Source organism: Chiloscyllium plagiosum, unplaced genomic scaffold (assembly GCF_037043375.1).
Source record: "Chiloscyllium plagiosum isolate Xiang-an unplaced genomic scaffold, Cpla_swu_hap1 HiC_scaffold_27, whole genome shotgun sequence".
Classification (NCBI taxonomy): domain Eukaryota; kingdom Metazoa; phylum Chordata; class Chondrichthyes; order Orectolobiformes; family Hemiscylliidae; genus Chiloscyllium; species Chiloscyllium plagiosum.
In genome coordinates, this window is record NW_028270165.1 from 80632037 (window position 1) to 80646738 (window position 14702).

Here is a 14702-nt window from a genome sequence, read left to right on the forward strand (position 1 = left end):
GCTGCCTTCGGATCATTATACAACACCACCACCCATCTAGCAAAGGTTGTCCCCAGACCAAAGCGCTTGAGGACCCCAAACAGGTATAGCCATTCTATCTGGTCAAATGCCTTTTCTGCATCTAGGGAGGCCGCTGAACCCAGGATCAACCTTTGCTGGCATACCTGCACCATGTTCAGTACCCTCCTGATATTGTTGGAGGAGCTACGGCCCTTTACAAAACCCATCTGATCTTCTTTCACAACACAGAACAACACCTTTTCCAACCTCAGGGCCAGCGTCTTGGTTAGAATTTTAAATTCTACATTCAACAGTGAAATGGGTCTGTATGAAGCACATTCTTCGGGCTCTTTCTCCTTCTTTAAAATGAGGGAAATATTAGCCTCACTAAGAGAGGGCGGAAGATAATCCTGTGCATATGAATAGCTATACATCCTCAGAGGTGGCTCCGCCAACACATTTATTAATTCCTTATAGAATTCACTTGGGAATCCATTTGACCCCAGTGTTTGCCTCACCAACACATTTATTAATTCCTTATAGAATTTACTTGGGAATCCATCTGACCCCAGTGCTTTGCCACCTTGGAGATGCTTTATTGCTTCCTGCACCTCCTGTATTGTCATAGGCCCATTCAACAGGAAACCTGTTCCGCATTTATACTAGGGAGGTGCAGGATCTCAAAGAAGGCCTGCATTCTCGCTGCACTGTGTTCATCTCCCTCTGACTGATAGAACTCTGCAAAGTATTCACTAAATCTAACATTAATCTTCGTTAACTCAAGGGTAACTGTGCCAACCTTCTATCTAACAGACATAATAGATTGGGAAGCATTTTTCTTTCTAGCCAGATATCTACGTGGCTCATCTCCAAATTCAAACAATCTTTGTTGAGCAAAGCAGACGTTTTTTTCCCAGTGTGTGCAATGAGTTGGGAGCAGCCCGGAGAGCTGCAGCTTGACCAGTGAAGGCCTATTATAATATACTTCCTCAGCTATCTGCAGACGGGTCTTCAGCATCTGTTGTTACTCCTTCCTCTGCATCCTTCTGTCCTTCTAGTCGTTGAATAAAAAATAATCAGGCCTCATAAATATGCCTTAGTGGCCTCCTCCAGTATTTCCGGATTACTGGCCGTACCCGAGTTGATATCCCAGATGGCTCTGAACTCTTGTGATGTACTCAACAAATTTGCTATCCCTTAACAGGAATGGGTCCATGCACCAGTGCTGTGCATCCATTCCACCACTCTTGATTTTACCATATAAATACACTGGCACATGGTCCGAGACAGCTATATTGCCAATTTCACAAGCCAATGTTCTGTCCAAGCAATCGAATGGCATTAAAAAGTGTCAGTTCCCATGTGGTACTTGTGTGGGTTGGAAGAGAAAGTAAAGTCTCTTCCATTAGGGTGGAGATGCCTCCACACATCCACTAATCCCAACTCCTCGCACATGCCCACCAACTGCTTACATTGCGCAGGTGTCCCTGCCTGGCCCCTTGGCATCCTGTCTACCTCGGGATCTATTAGGCGATTAAAATCCTTTCCAATGATCATGTGGCGTACCCCAAGACTCATTAATTTAGCAACTGCATCAATTAGAAATTTAAGAGGGTGCACCGGGGGACAATACACATTCAGGACGCCATACTCTTCTCCATGTATTAGAGCCCATGTTTGTCCTTAATTTGCTCTATTACCTGCAAACCGAGGTTCCTTCTTACCAGTATAGCCACTCCTCTACACTTGGAGCTAAAGGAGGAGAAGAATACCCTATCATAACCTCCTTGCTGCAGTTTCACATGTTCCTTATCAGTTAAATGTGTCCCCTGCAGCAGGGCGATGTCCACCTTTTCCTTCCTGAGGCTTGACAGCACCGTCTTTCTTTTTAACGGGGGAATGGCTCCCTTTTACATTCCAGGGGCACCACCTGAACGAATCAGTAGCCATGGTCATCCAGGGCAGCCCGTGGTTTCCCAAGAGGAGGAAGCTTATCCGAGGTGCAGTGAGCAACAAAGACATTAACTCTATAAAGTCTAAAAACTGCTCCTATTAAAAACTACAATAAATAAAAATCTAACCACCACATTTAACTTAAGCAAACGTTCAAATAACCCTCAATTATGTAGAGATCTCTTATCCCCACCCTCCCCAAACCCCACCATTGCCACCATCCTGGCTCCTTTCCACTGAGGCTGTGCCCCAATTCACAGATTGTAAAAAACATGTTATTTACATTCTGAGAGTTAACAATGGTTGCCTATCTCCCCACACCCCTTTCTCCATACATCTTAAGCACAGGTATAGCCACCCCCAATCCAAAAACAAAAGGACAGCAGTAAAAGAAAAAGGCCCCACACAATATGTAACTGACCGATACACTAAATAATTCCAGTTTTTTGTCAAGGCAGTTCGTATAAAGCCAATAACCACAAAAAAGGGGCAAAAACGTAGCGTTGTCTGAAATGATGTCCCTCCCGCCTTCACCCCGACTCGATTTCTTTAATTCAGAGAATTCGCAAAGTCCTTTGCCTTTACTGCTGAATCAAAATTATATACCGTCCCTCCATGAGTGTAACGCAATACGGTCAGGGACCTCAAGGAATATTGTATATTCAGATCCCTTAATTTTCTCTTAACTTCATCAAATGCCCTTTTCTTAATCCAGGCTCCTGAGAAGTCCTGAAAATATATTATTCTTGAGTCTTTGTGCATTAAAGCCTGTGGATCTCTTCCCAGTCTTCTTGCTGTTTCAATCACTAACTGTTTTTCTTTATAATGCAGGAGGCGCACTATGACCACGCGGGGCTGCAGGTCCGATCCGGACCTGCGCATTTCGATCCGGTGGGCCCTCTCCACACTCAACAGGCCCGACTCCAACTCCAGCCCCAGGAATCCAACGAGGTCTTCGCCTTCCTCGTATTCCAGAAGATCCACGAGCTGTAACATATTTCTTCTACTTTAGTTTTCCAGGTCGTCCGCTTGCTCCTGAAGGACCTGAACCTGGTCTTCCAGCGTTTGGATCCTTCCTCCTGAGACCTCCGCCATGGTCTCCGATGCCACGGTCCTCTCCTCCACTGCCTATTCTCTTCGGGCCAACATTTGAATTTCCTGACTAAGCTTTTCCAGCGTGGCAGATAGTGGTTCCACCGCTGCTTCAATCTTTTCTCAGAGTTTGGCAAACTCCGAGAGTAACTGCTGCCCCACTAAACCCAAAGGGGCTGCCCTGGGAGTTTGAGCAATGGCTCCAGGCGCCCCTGATGCAGTAGGGGAGTGCCCTGCCTGCTGCACCCCTGTCGGCCCCTTTCCTTCATTTGCTTTCATTCTGGTCCTAAAGCTGTCAAACCACAATTATAGCAGCTCCAGACGTTCAGTAAGTTTATATTAGCAATTGTTTTCTCCTACGGATGGTTAATGAGGTGGGGGGAGGTGTAAATGTCCGGGGGTATGGCACAGAGCCCAACACAGCAGACCACTTAAACCACCGCCATCTTGGGTTTCCAAGAAAATGGTTTTAAGACCAGTACAGAACAGCTACAGGGTCATACAGCACAGAAACAGACCCTTCGGTCCAACTGGTCTACGCTGACTATGTTCTCAAACCCAACTAGTCCCATCTGCCAGTGATTGGCCCATATCTCTCTGGACCTTTCCTATTCATGTCCATTTCCAAATGTCATTTAAACATTGTCACTGTACAAGCATCCACTACTTCCTCTGGACACACATTCCACACACAAACCACTCTCTGTGTGAAAACAATGGAGCTCTTCATGTCTTTTTAAAATCTTTCTCCTCTCCCCTTCAAAATTTTCTCCCTAATTTTGAAAGCCCCACCCTAGGGAAAGGACACCTGCCTTTCACCTCATCTGTACCCTTCATGATATTATAATCCTCTATAAGGTCACCACTCAATCTCCTCTGCTCCAGTGAAAGAAAACCCAATCTATCCACCTGGCTGTAGGTATATTCATATTCAGTTATGATGTGTTCAATGTTGGTGCAGGCTCAAATGGCCAACACCTGCTCCCAATTCTCTCACTCTGTTTCCAGGACAGCATTAGTAGATTGTGAAAGGGGAGGGATAGATATCTTGTTTGTTTTTATTTTTAAAATGCACTTGATTCCCACAAATAAAATCAACAGGTACAAGTACAGCACATGCAGTATTCCCCATTGCAGCTTCAAGGTTTTGTGTCCTCTTCTTCCGCGTTGGCTCCAGCACATTCGGCTTCCTTTCCCCACCCCGCCTCCCCATCCCCGCCCTCAGCCGTTGATGCTTCCAATGTTTATAAAATCAAGAGCGGGATGGATAGGGTAAATAGACAAGGTCTTTTCTCTGGGAGTGTAGAACTATAGAGTAATAGGTTAAGGGTGAGGTGGCCCGGGGAGGGGGCGAGGAATTTAAAAGGAACCTAAGGGGCAATTCATGCAGAAGATTGCACGTGTAAGGAAAGAGCTGCTAGAGGAAGTAGTAGATGCTGGTATAATTATGACACATTTAAAAGGCATCTGGATCGGTTTATGAATAGGAAGGGTTTAGAGGGATATGGGCCAAATGCTGGCAAATGAGACCAGATTCAGCGAGGATATCTGGTCAGCATAGACCAGTGGACCAAAGGACCTGTTTCTGTGCTGTATATCTAGATGACTCTGGTTTGCCACGCCAATCTGTTCAATTTCTCTCTGGTGTCATAGCCTTGATGTTTCATTCTAAAACTCCTGTGGGGGCACGTTAACCATTTTGTGTCTGATTGATTGCCAAGAAGTTGCATTGCAGGTTCATCCTGAATTTACACACTACACGCAAGGGCGGCACGGTAGCACAGTGGTTAGCACTGCTGCCTCACACCGCCAGAGACCTCGGTGGAGTTTGCACGTTCTCCCCGTGTCTGCGTGGGTTTCCTCCGGGTGCTCCGATTTCCTCCCACAATCCAAAAATATGCAGTTTAGGTGAATTGGCCATGTTAAATTTCCCGCAGTGTTAGGTTAGGGGTATGGGTGGGTTGCGCTTCGGCGGGGCCGTGTGGACTTGTTGGCCCAAAGGGCCTGTTTCCACAATGTAACGCACTCTAATTATTACTACCAAAAATCAGACCTGCTCACTCTCAACAGGATCCCAATGTCGTGGAAGATATTAATTTTCAGGTGGAGGGATCCAAAATTCAGAAAGATGTCAGTTATGACTGTTCTGCTCTTCTGTCCCTGTCAGATCCTGAATCAGCACTTTCAGGAGAATTAGAATGGAGTGAGAATAGAGGGAGAGAGAGAGAAGGATGGTGCTTTCAGTTTTGTGGAATAACAAAAGAAAAGAATGTTCTGCAGAAAGTAGAATTGCATGTTCTGAATTTCTACCCTGGACTGACAGTGATGACTTTTGTAATCTCTTTTCAGGATATTTGATATGAAGATGAAGTTTCAAAATCAACAGATGAAAGGCATATGCCTGAACCATTGACTCTCCTGCTCCTCAGATGCTGCCTGACCTGCAGTTTTCGACTCTGATTCTCCAGCATTTGTGAGTCACTCAATCCATCAGGACTGCAACAATTTTCAACTGTGATCCAATTGGTTCCTGTTTCAGTACGTTTTCAGCATCAGTGGGACTGGAAGAGAGCCCCTACTGTTGCAGCAACGCACTGAGTGTCGAGCCTGAAACAGTTATCTGGCCTGAAAAGAGGAATTCAAGGCAGGGAGGGGACATACACGCGTTTGTGTGCAACTGTAGCTTCGGCCATGGAGAAACCATGGAAGTGTGGCGACTGCGGGAAAGGCTTCCATGTCCCGTCTGCCCTGGAGACACATCGGCGCAGTCACACCAGGGAGAAGCCATTCTCGTGTCCTGAGTGTGGGAAGGCCTTCAGTGATTCCTCCGCCCTGCTGAGGCACCGGCGGGTGCACACAGTGGAGAGGCCCTTCAGCTGCCCTGAGTGCAGGAAGAGCTTCAGCGATTCCACCGCCCGGCTGAGGCACTTGCGGGTTCACACAGGGGAGAGGCCCTTCAGCTGCCTCAAGTGTGGGAAGGCATTCAACGATTCCTCCGCCCTGATGAGGCACCAGTGGGTGCACACAGGGGAGAGGCCCTTCCGCTGCCCCGATTGTGGGAAGGTGTTCACTCGCTTCTCCCACCTCGTGATTCACCGGCGGGTCCACACCGGTGAGAAGCCCTTCCCCTGCCCCAAATGTGGGAAGGCCTTCAGCGATTCCTCTGACCTGCTGACCCACCAGCGGGTCCACACCGGCGAGAGACCATTCACCTGCTCTGTCTGCGAGAAGTGCTTTACACGCTCTTCCGACCTGCTGAAGCACCAGCGGGTCCACACTGGGGAAAGGCCCTTCAGCTGCTCTGTGTGCGGGAAGGGCTTTACCCAACCCTCCCACCTGCTGACACACCGGTGTGTCCACACTGGAGAGAGGCCATTCACCTGCCTCGAGTGCGAGAAGGGCTTTGCTGTCTTCTCCACTCTACTGATGTACCAGCGGGTCCACACTGGGGAGAGGCCGTTTGCCTGCCCCGAGTGTGGGCAGAGGTTCACAATGTCCTGCAGCTTGAACAAGCACCAGCGGAGGCACCAATGCTCCTAACAATCAGATTCTGCCGGTAACGCTGCTGAGGGTCACCCCCAGGACAGAACCTCCTGCCCTTTCTGACAGTGGGGGTAGTGGGAGAGTTGGTAGGCTTTTTTGTTTTCTACTGGGGGAGTGGGGGTGCTGGCTCAGTGGTTAGCACTGCTGCCTCATAGCGCCAGGGACCCAGATTTAATTCCATCCTCAGGGTGACTGTCAGTGTGGCGTTTGCATGTAATTCCCCGCTGTGTCTGCGTGGGTTTCCTCTGCATGTTGCAGTGTCTTCCCAAAGTCCAAACGTGCGCATGTTTGGGCGAATTGGCCAAGCTAAATAGTCCCATAGTGTTGATGAATGTGTAGGTGTGGTGCCTTAGTTAGGGGTAGAGCAGAGTGATAGGGTAGGAAAATGTATCTGGGTGAGTTACTCTTCAAAGGGTCGCTCTGAACTTGTTGGGCAGAAGGACCTGTTTCCTCACTGTAGTGATTCTATGATTCTGTGAACGTTGCTTCCAGTGGGCGCTGCTGCTCATTGAGCCCAGGACCCGCACAAACCTACGACCACAAGACTATTGGAGCAGAAGTTAGGATATTTTGACCCATCGAATCTGCTCCACCATCTGTTAGAGACAAAATAAAAAACTGCAGATGCTGGAATCTAAAATAGACAATCAGGAGGCTGGGCACAACAAGGCAGGCAGCACCAGGAGGTGGAGAAGTTAGCATTTCAGGTATTATCCCTCAGGACTGAAGAAGGGTTCTACCCGAAACGTTGACAACTCCATCAGAAATGATTTATCAGGATGTTGTTAGGACTAGAGGGAATGGGTTTAGAGTGAAAGGGGAAAGATTTAAAAGGGACCGAAAGGGAAAACTTTTCATGCAGTGTGGTGCGTGTATGGAACAAGCTGCCAGAGGAAGTGGAGGAAGTTGGTAGAATTTAAAAGACATTTGGTTGGGGACATGAATAGAAAGGGTTAGAGGGATTTGGGCCAAGTGCTGGCAAATGGGACTAGATTAATTTAGAATATCTGGTCAGCGTGGACGAGTCGGACTGAAGGATCTGTTTCCAAGCTGTACCTCTCTATGACTAGTGGTCCTGATGTAAGTTTAGAATTGAGTAACTTTGAATAATTCAATCTTGTTGAATTCGCCTCCTGAAAGGTTTCAAATGAACCCCTCCAAGCGATATGAGTTAACTACGCCGAGTTGGATAAAGTATCCCATCAAGTTCAACATGAATGCGCAGTTGAAGAAGTTGAAGTCAGAAGTCACACAATACCAGGTTACAGTCCAACAGGTCTATTTGAAATCCCAAGCTTTGGGAGCATTGCTCCTTCATCAGTGTTGCTCCTTCATCACTTCACCTGATGAAGGAACAGTGCTTCGAAAGCTCATGAGTTCAAATCAATCTATTGGGATTGTCACCTGGTGTTGTGTGACTTCTGACCTGTCCACCCCCAGCACCTCCACATCAGAGTTGACGAATGAGATCAGATTTTATTCAGCATGATTTAGTGAGATATTCATCTGGCTGCCCTTATGCCTGAAACATCGATTCTCCTGCTACTCGGGTGCTGTCAGACCTGCTGTGCTTTTCCAGCACCACACTCTCAACTCTGATCTCCAGCATTTGCAGTCCTCACTTTTTCCTGGTTCATGTGAAAACTCAACATTGTCAGAGTTACGAAGAGACGCCAGTCACAGAGTACTCTTGCACAGAGACAGGCCCTTCAGCTCAAACTGGTCCATGCTGACCAAAATGTTTGTCAACACTAACCTCATTTCCCTGCACTTGGCCCATATCCTTCTCAAGCTTTCCTACCCATGTATTTGTTGAAACGCCTTTTCAATATTGTTAATGTACCTGTTTCAACCACTTCCACTGGCAGCTGTTTCCCCAGGCGAACTACACTCTGTAAATATTTTGCCCCACATTTTTTCTTCCATCTTTCTCCTCTCGCCATAAAAACGCGTCCTTGGACTTGAAATCCTCCCCCTAGGGAAGAGACAGCTACCATTAACCCAAATCTACCCCTCATGGTTTGAAAATATTGCCTCTCAACTTCCTCTGCTCCAGTGGAAAAACATCCCAGCCTATCCAGCCTAAATTCTAATTTGATAATAATGGCAGTGATGATTTTGGCTGTGTGTGTGTCAAGGATCTCTCATTTCTAAGCCAATGCTGTGCCTCTTAAGTTCACCTGATCTTAAAACGAATGGCACCCCATTCATTTAAAATGTCCATGTTTTCTGTGTAAAGTCGGTCCTGGTCAGGAAATAGGCATTGGTGTCTTATATTCCCGTAGACTTCTTGTGACCGGGTTCATATGCTCTGTTTTGAGATGTATGAGTAAATCTTCAGAACAAAAGATTAATGCAGCCCTTTATTCATGTCTCATTATTAAAAACACTTTCTCCATTTACAGATGTGATTGAGAAGCTTCTCCCAATGAATCTTTGACTGATAACCGCATTTGTCAGGCTTTTGAAAGTCACTGCAGCTCTGTCACAGCACAGGGGAGGGCTCTTTCAGACACAACGCGTCATGCAGAAAATTCTCCCACATTAGTCGAGCAAAGTAGACGTCTTTTTAAGACATTGTGAAAATTGAAAGGGTTCAGAAAAGGTTTGGAAGGATGTTGCCCGGGTTGCAAGGTTAGAGCAACAGGGAGAGGCTGAATACGCTGGTACTATTTTCCCTGAAGCTTTAGAGTCAGCCAGAAACATCTGTTGAATCAGGAAACATCTCTTCCTGCAGCAGCTTCAGACAGACTGCTTGCTAAAACCAAAAGCAGGGGAAAAGAATGGGACAACTGCCCTTTCATTGTAGAAGAGTTTTAGAAAAAAAAGTGTCAAACCCTTTTCCCGGATTGTTGCCTTAGCCAGTATCTGTTAACCATTAGCGAAAACCTTAAACCTGGATGAATGGGAAGCCATTTACAACCCCTCCTGAAAATAAACCAACATCGTCATCTTCTTAAAGGAGCAGCATGATCACAACAAAAAGCACCTGAACTGAAACATTTGTATCAAAAGGCTGTACAGTTAGCAGGACAAGAAAACACATTTGCAATTTCACCAATCAATTTAAATCAGCCCCATTGGCTACCAAAAACTTATTAAATTTAAATCCTAAAGTTTTGACAACAGGACCAATCCTATCATAAAGAATTGGTGCTCTCAGTCATCTGTGTATGAGAGAAAGCATCATTTAGAAAAATAGAGAAGGGCATTCCTGACAGAGAAATCGGAGGAGGCATCCCCGACAGAAGATGGCACAGAATATTCCGGAAGACACATAACCTGGTTGTAATCTGAGAGATTAAATTCTATTATGTGTTATCTGAGTGGGACATGCATTGATTGGAACAGCATACCAGAAGAATCTTGATTTATTCCAGAATACTCAGTAGTTAGGAAGGATTTATTCAATTTGTTAGTAGTTTTGTTCATTTGTTCACCGTGAGAGTTGGTTAAATAAATTGCTGATTGTCGGTTGTAAAGTGTCAGGGATTTACTTTTAACACTACAGCAGGTTACACCACTTATCACACTGACTTTACAGATTAAAGGGCAACGTGCCACTCTTTGGACGTTTCGGTTTGAGATCTTGGAGAGTGGTGGGGCGGGCTTCAGCCTTCGCTTTGTAACAGTATTGATGACATTCTCTTGAATGCAATGGAGTCAATACTAATCCCAGCCTCTTGGTGTGGTTGTGGGTGAATCACCTTAATTTGGCTCCTGACTCAGAAACCGCACAGACAATCAAATGCTGAAACAATTATTTGCACTTTATTGCACGTAGCAACCACAAATAAAACCGCTCAAGTTCATTCAGCTTCACCACCCCCCCCCCCCCCCCCAAACCTGGCTATCACCCAGTTGATGGCTGAATTTAACTGGGTTTCCACCGACAGTGCCCATCTCTGGAAGTGTCCAGGGGTTTGATGCAGTATTATTCTTTTAAGTACTGCTGCTGCTTTATCATTCTGGAGTTGAATTTTGGTGGCGTTTCCTCAATTTCAAATCTGTGGTGTGACTTTTTTTTAAGACTCTAACATCACCTCACATTGCTGGAGACCTCAGGTCTGTAGTTTACCTTCTTATCCTTGAGGGTTAGCTGTCTGTTTGAAACAGCCTGCCCTGCAATTAACCCCTCTATGTCAGGGCTTTCCTTCCACAGGCAGAATTAATTGTCCTTTTGTCACACCATTGTAAAATAACATTATCTTACCTGTCCCAAGAAACAACTTATTGTGTTGCCTCCTTCTTCCCAGGGATGGTTAACAAGCCATTTATCGTATTGAATCTGCTTTGCTATTCAATCATAGCTGATATGTTTCTTAACCCCATTCTCCCGTAACGTTTGAGCCCCTTGATACTCAAGAATGAGTGAATGGTGGAGCAGACTCAATGGGCTGAATGGCCTAATTTCACTTCCTGTGGTGTCACAGTTTCTCGTCAGCCCTTTCATTTCTTGCTCCAGAAAGCGTTATTGTTGACTCGTGAAGTTTGGGAAGTTCTGGAGTTTACAAGTGCGCACCACGCTCCTCTATGCCTCCTCCTCAGGCTTAAAGTAAAGGGAAGACGTTTTAGAACAGAAATAAGGAAAACTTCAGACAGAGAGTGGTAATCGATGGAATTCACTGCCCCGGAAGGCTGTGGAGGTAAGATCATTGAATATATTTTCTTGAGTATCAAGAGGATCAAAGGTTATAGGGAGAACGGGGTTGAGAAACTTATCAGCCATGACTGAATGGTGGAGCAGACTCAATGGGCTGAATGGCATAATTTCTGCTCCTATAGTCTAATGATATGCTGATGTGTGGAGGGGTGAGGATGGGGGAAAAGAGATAAAGAGGGGAATACAATTAAGGTGAAGCTGGATACAGATACATAGGGAATACAAGAATTGTACGATAAATTTCAGACCACATAGAAGCACTGGCAGGGCTTACTGAAGATCTACAATATGCTGCAGTTCACTATTACAAGCCCATAAACAACTGCAAATCAGACAAGGTCTTTTCAGAAGTTGGACCATGAACGCCTGAAGCTGCTGCTGCTCTTTCTTTCTCTCTCTCTCTCTCTCTCTCTCTCTCTCACGCAATGAAGATTGATCTTCACCCAGACTAGAACTTCTTTCCTCTGTCCAAATATTTGTGAACGCAGACCTTGTTTTGAAGGATGGCATGTTGTCTGATCATCACAATTAAAGGGGTGTCTTCCCCCTGATATGCAAAGGGACAGTCAGTCAGGGGAGGGCAGGGTCACGTCTTGTGTTGTTGTGTGGAATCTGTGACAGCTGCAACAATTCATCCCAACTCCTGTACTCAGTGCTCTGACTGATGAAAGCAAGCATGCCGAAAGTCTTCTTCACCGACCTGTCTACCCATGACTCCACTTTCTAGGAGCTATGAACCTGCACCCTTACATCTCTTGGTTTGAATTACTGCATATGAAACAGATTTGGTGCTTATCTCAAATCTAATTCGGTATTTTATACTGAATGCCATGACTGATGAAGGCCAGTGTGCCAAAAAATTTCTACCTGTGACTCCATTTTCAGAGAACTGTGAACCTGTACTCCAAGATCCCTCTGTTCCACTACACTCCTTAAGGTCCTACCATTCACCATGAAATTCCTACCTTGATTTGACTATACAAAATGTAAGACCTCACACTTATCTATATTAAACTCCATTTGCCATTAACTTTAAACCTATGCCCTCTAATTTTGGACTTCCCCACCCCAAGGGAGAAGACCTTGCCTATTTACCTTACCCATGCCCCTCATGATTTTATAAATGTCTTTAATGTCACCCCTCAGCCTCCAAAGCTCCAGGGAACATAGCTCCAATCTATTCAACCTCTTCCTGTAGCTCAAACCCTCCAACCCTGGCAGCATCCTTGTAAATATTTTCTGAACCCTTTCAAGTTTCACAACACCCTTCCTGTAGCAGAAAGCACAGAAATTGCATGCAGCATTGCAACAATGATGGAACCAATGTCCTCTCTGAAGAGGATTTTAAAACAATATTTATAACTACAAGCAAATCAGGTTAGTTGGGCACGACTTTCCCAAAGCAGTTTGTTTTGGTTGTCCTTCATTAACCTATGCTTTAAAATATATAAGAAAATATTTTGAGGGATGGCATTGTTGCTAGCACGTCCAACATTTGCTCCCCATCCCTCATGGCCTTTGGACTGATCGATTGGCTTCCTGCGAAAAGGCAGTTGAGAGTCAACCACATTGTAGTAGGTCTGGAGTCACATGATGTGAGCGTGTGCACGCGTGTGTAGAGTTGTGAGTGGTAGATTTCCCTCCCTAAAAGAACACTTTCACAACACTCTGTCATGACTGGACAAAAATAACAGTTCTGGCAGCATCTATGAGGAGACGACAGTGTTACTGTTTTGAGTCCGGTGGCCTTTCAAAATTAGGCTGGATTCAAAACATTAACTGTTTTCTTTCCACAGATGCTGCCAGACCTGCTGCATTTCCCCAGCAATTGTGCCTTTTGTTGCTGATCTCCAACAGCTGCAATTCATTGTCTTAGCCAATAATGGTTTCCTGGTTGCCAGTGCAGAGACAAACTCTCATTTCCAGATCTTCTTATTCGTTGAAAATAAAGTCCACTAGCATCCATGATGGGATTTTAATTTTTGTTCTCAGAAGACCGAGATCTTTGGGCTACTTAACCAGTATCACTAGATCGCAATCTTCCCTTCACTGACAGTGACATTGACAATCTTGTCCTGAATATTTTTCTTTATTCATTCATGGAACGTGACACTTCGTCTCCCAAAAAATAACCAAGTGCCAATTCAGAGGGCAGTTAAGAGTCAACCACATGACTTTGGATCAAGAGTGACACATTCACCAAACTGGGAAAGGACTGAAGATTTCCTTCCTTAAAAAAAGGTTATTAGTGAACAAGATAGGTACTTATGATAATTGATAAGATCACTAAAGCAGCGATAAGTTTATATTCCAGATACATAAATTGATTTCAAATTGCATCGGGGCCATAGCAGCATCAATTTGAAACTCCAGATGTTAAATCCAGTAACAATGCCCAAATGCCACCAACCCCCTACAATCTCTAGGCTTCCAACACTGACTGGTCTGTAATTGACAGTTGCATCCTTTTCCTCCTTACTATTTACTCAAAGTTTGTGCGAAGATTTGTAGCTCGGGTGCTCGTTGTTGTGTGACCCCTAGGACTCATAACGGTACACAAACCAACAGCCACGCTCAGACAACAACTCACCAGAACGAAGGACCCGATACCCAACATGAGCAAGACGGATGTAGTGTACAAAATACCATGCAAGGACTGCACTAAACACTATATAGGACAAACAGGAAGACAGCTAACAATCCGCATACATGAACATCAACTAGCCACGAAACGACACGGCCAGCTATCCTTAGTAGCCACACACGCAGACAACAAGCAACATGAATTCGACTGGGACAACACTACTATCATCGGGCAAGACAGACAGAGAACATCCAGGGAATTCCGAGAGGCATGGCATTCATCCACAAACTCCATCAACAAACACATCGACCTGGACCCAATATACCAACCACTACAGCGGACAGCTGAAACTGACAACCGGAAGCGGCAGGGTCAGACCACTATAAACACCGGAGGAAACATCAAAGAAGCGCTTCGCAGGAGGCTCCCAAGCACTGATGATGTCGCCTAGCCAGGGGACGAAATGTTTGCAACAAAAACTTCCAGCTCGGTGAACAGAATTACTATTTACTATTCAATTCAGCCCATTGAGTTGACTCTGCCATTTGTTCAGATCACGATTATTCTCGGAAACATTTACTCCATGTTGCTGCCATTTCCCCATAATCCTCAATTCGCTTACTGATTAAAAAAAAATCTATCTCAGCCTTGAATGCACGTAACAACCCAGGCTCAACAGCCCTCTGTAGTATCAAGTTCCACAGATTTACTGCCCTCAGGAGAAATTCCTAAACATGCAATCTCTTATTTGGAGGTTACTTCCTCTGGTTCCAGACTCACCCACTTTTCCACGTCGAGCCTGTCAAGTCTCCTCAGAATCTTGTACGTGACAATAAGGTTACCTCTACTTCTCCAACTTCTAATAAG

The 14702-nt window shown here is 45.4% G+C and overlaps 1 pseudogene; it reads left to right on the forward strand.

The window, feature by feature from the left end:
• The first annotated feature begins 5736 nt into the window (after positions 1-5736).
• Positions 5737-14702, forward strand: part of LOC148144671 (uncharacterized) — a 29398-nt pseudogene continuing 20432 nt past the window's right edge.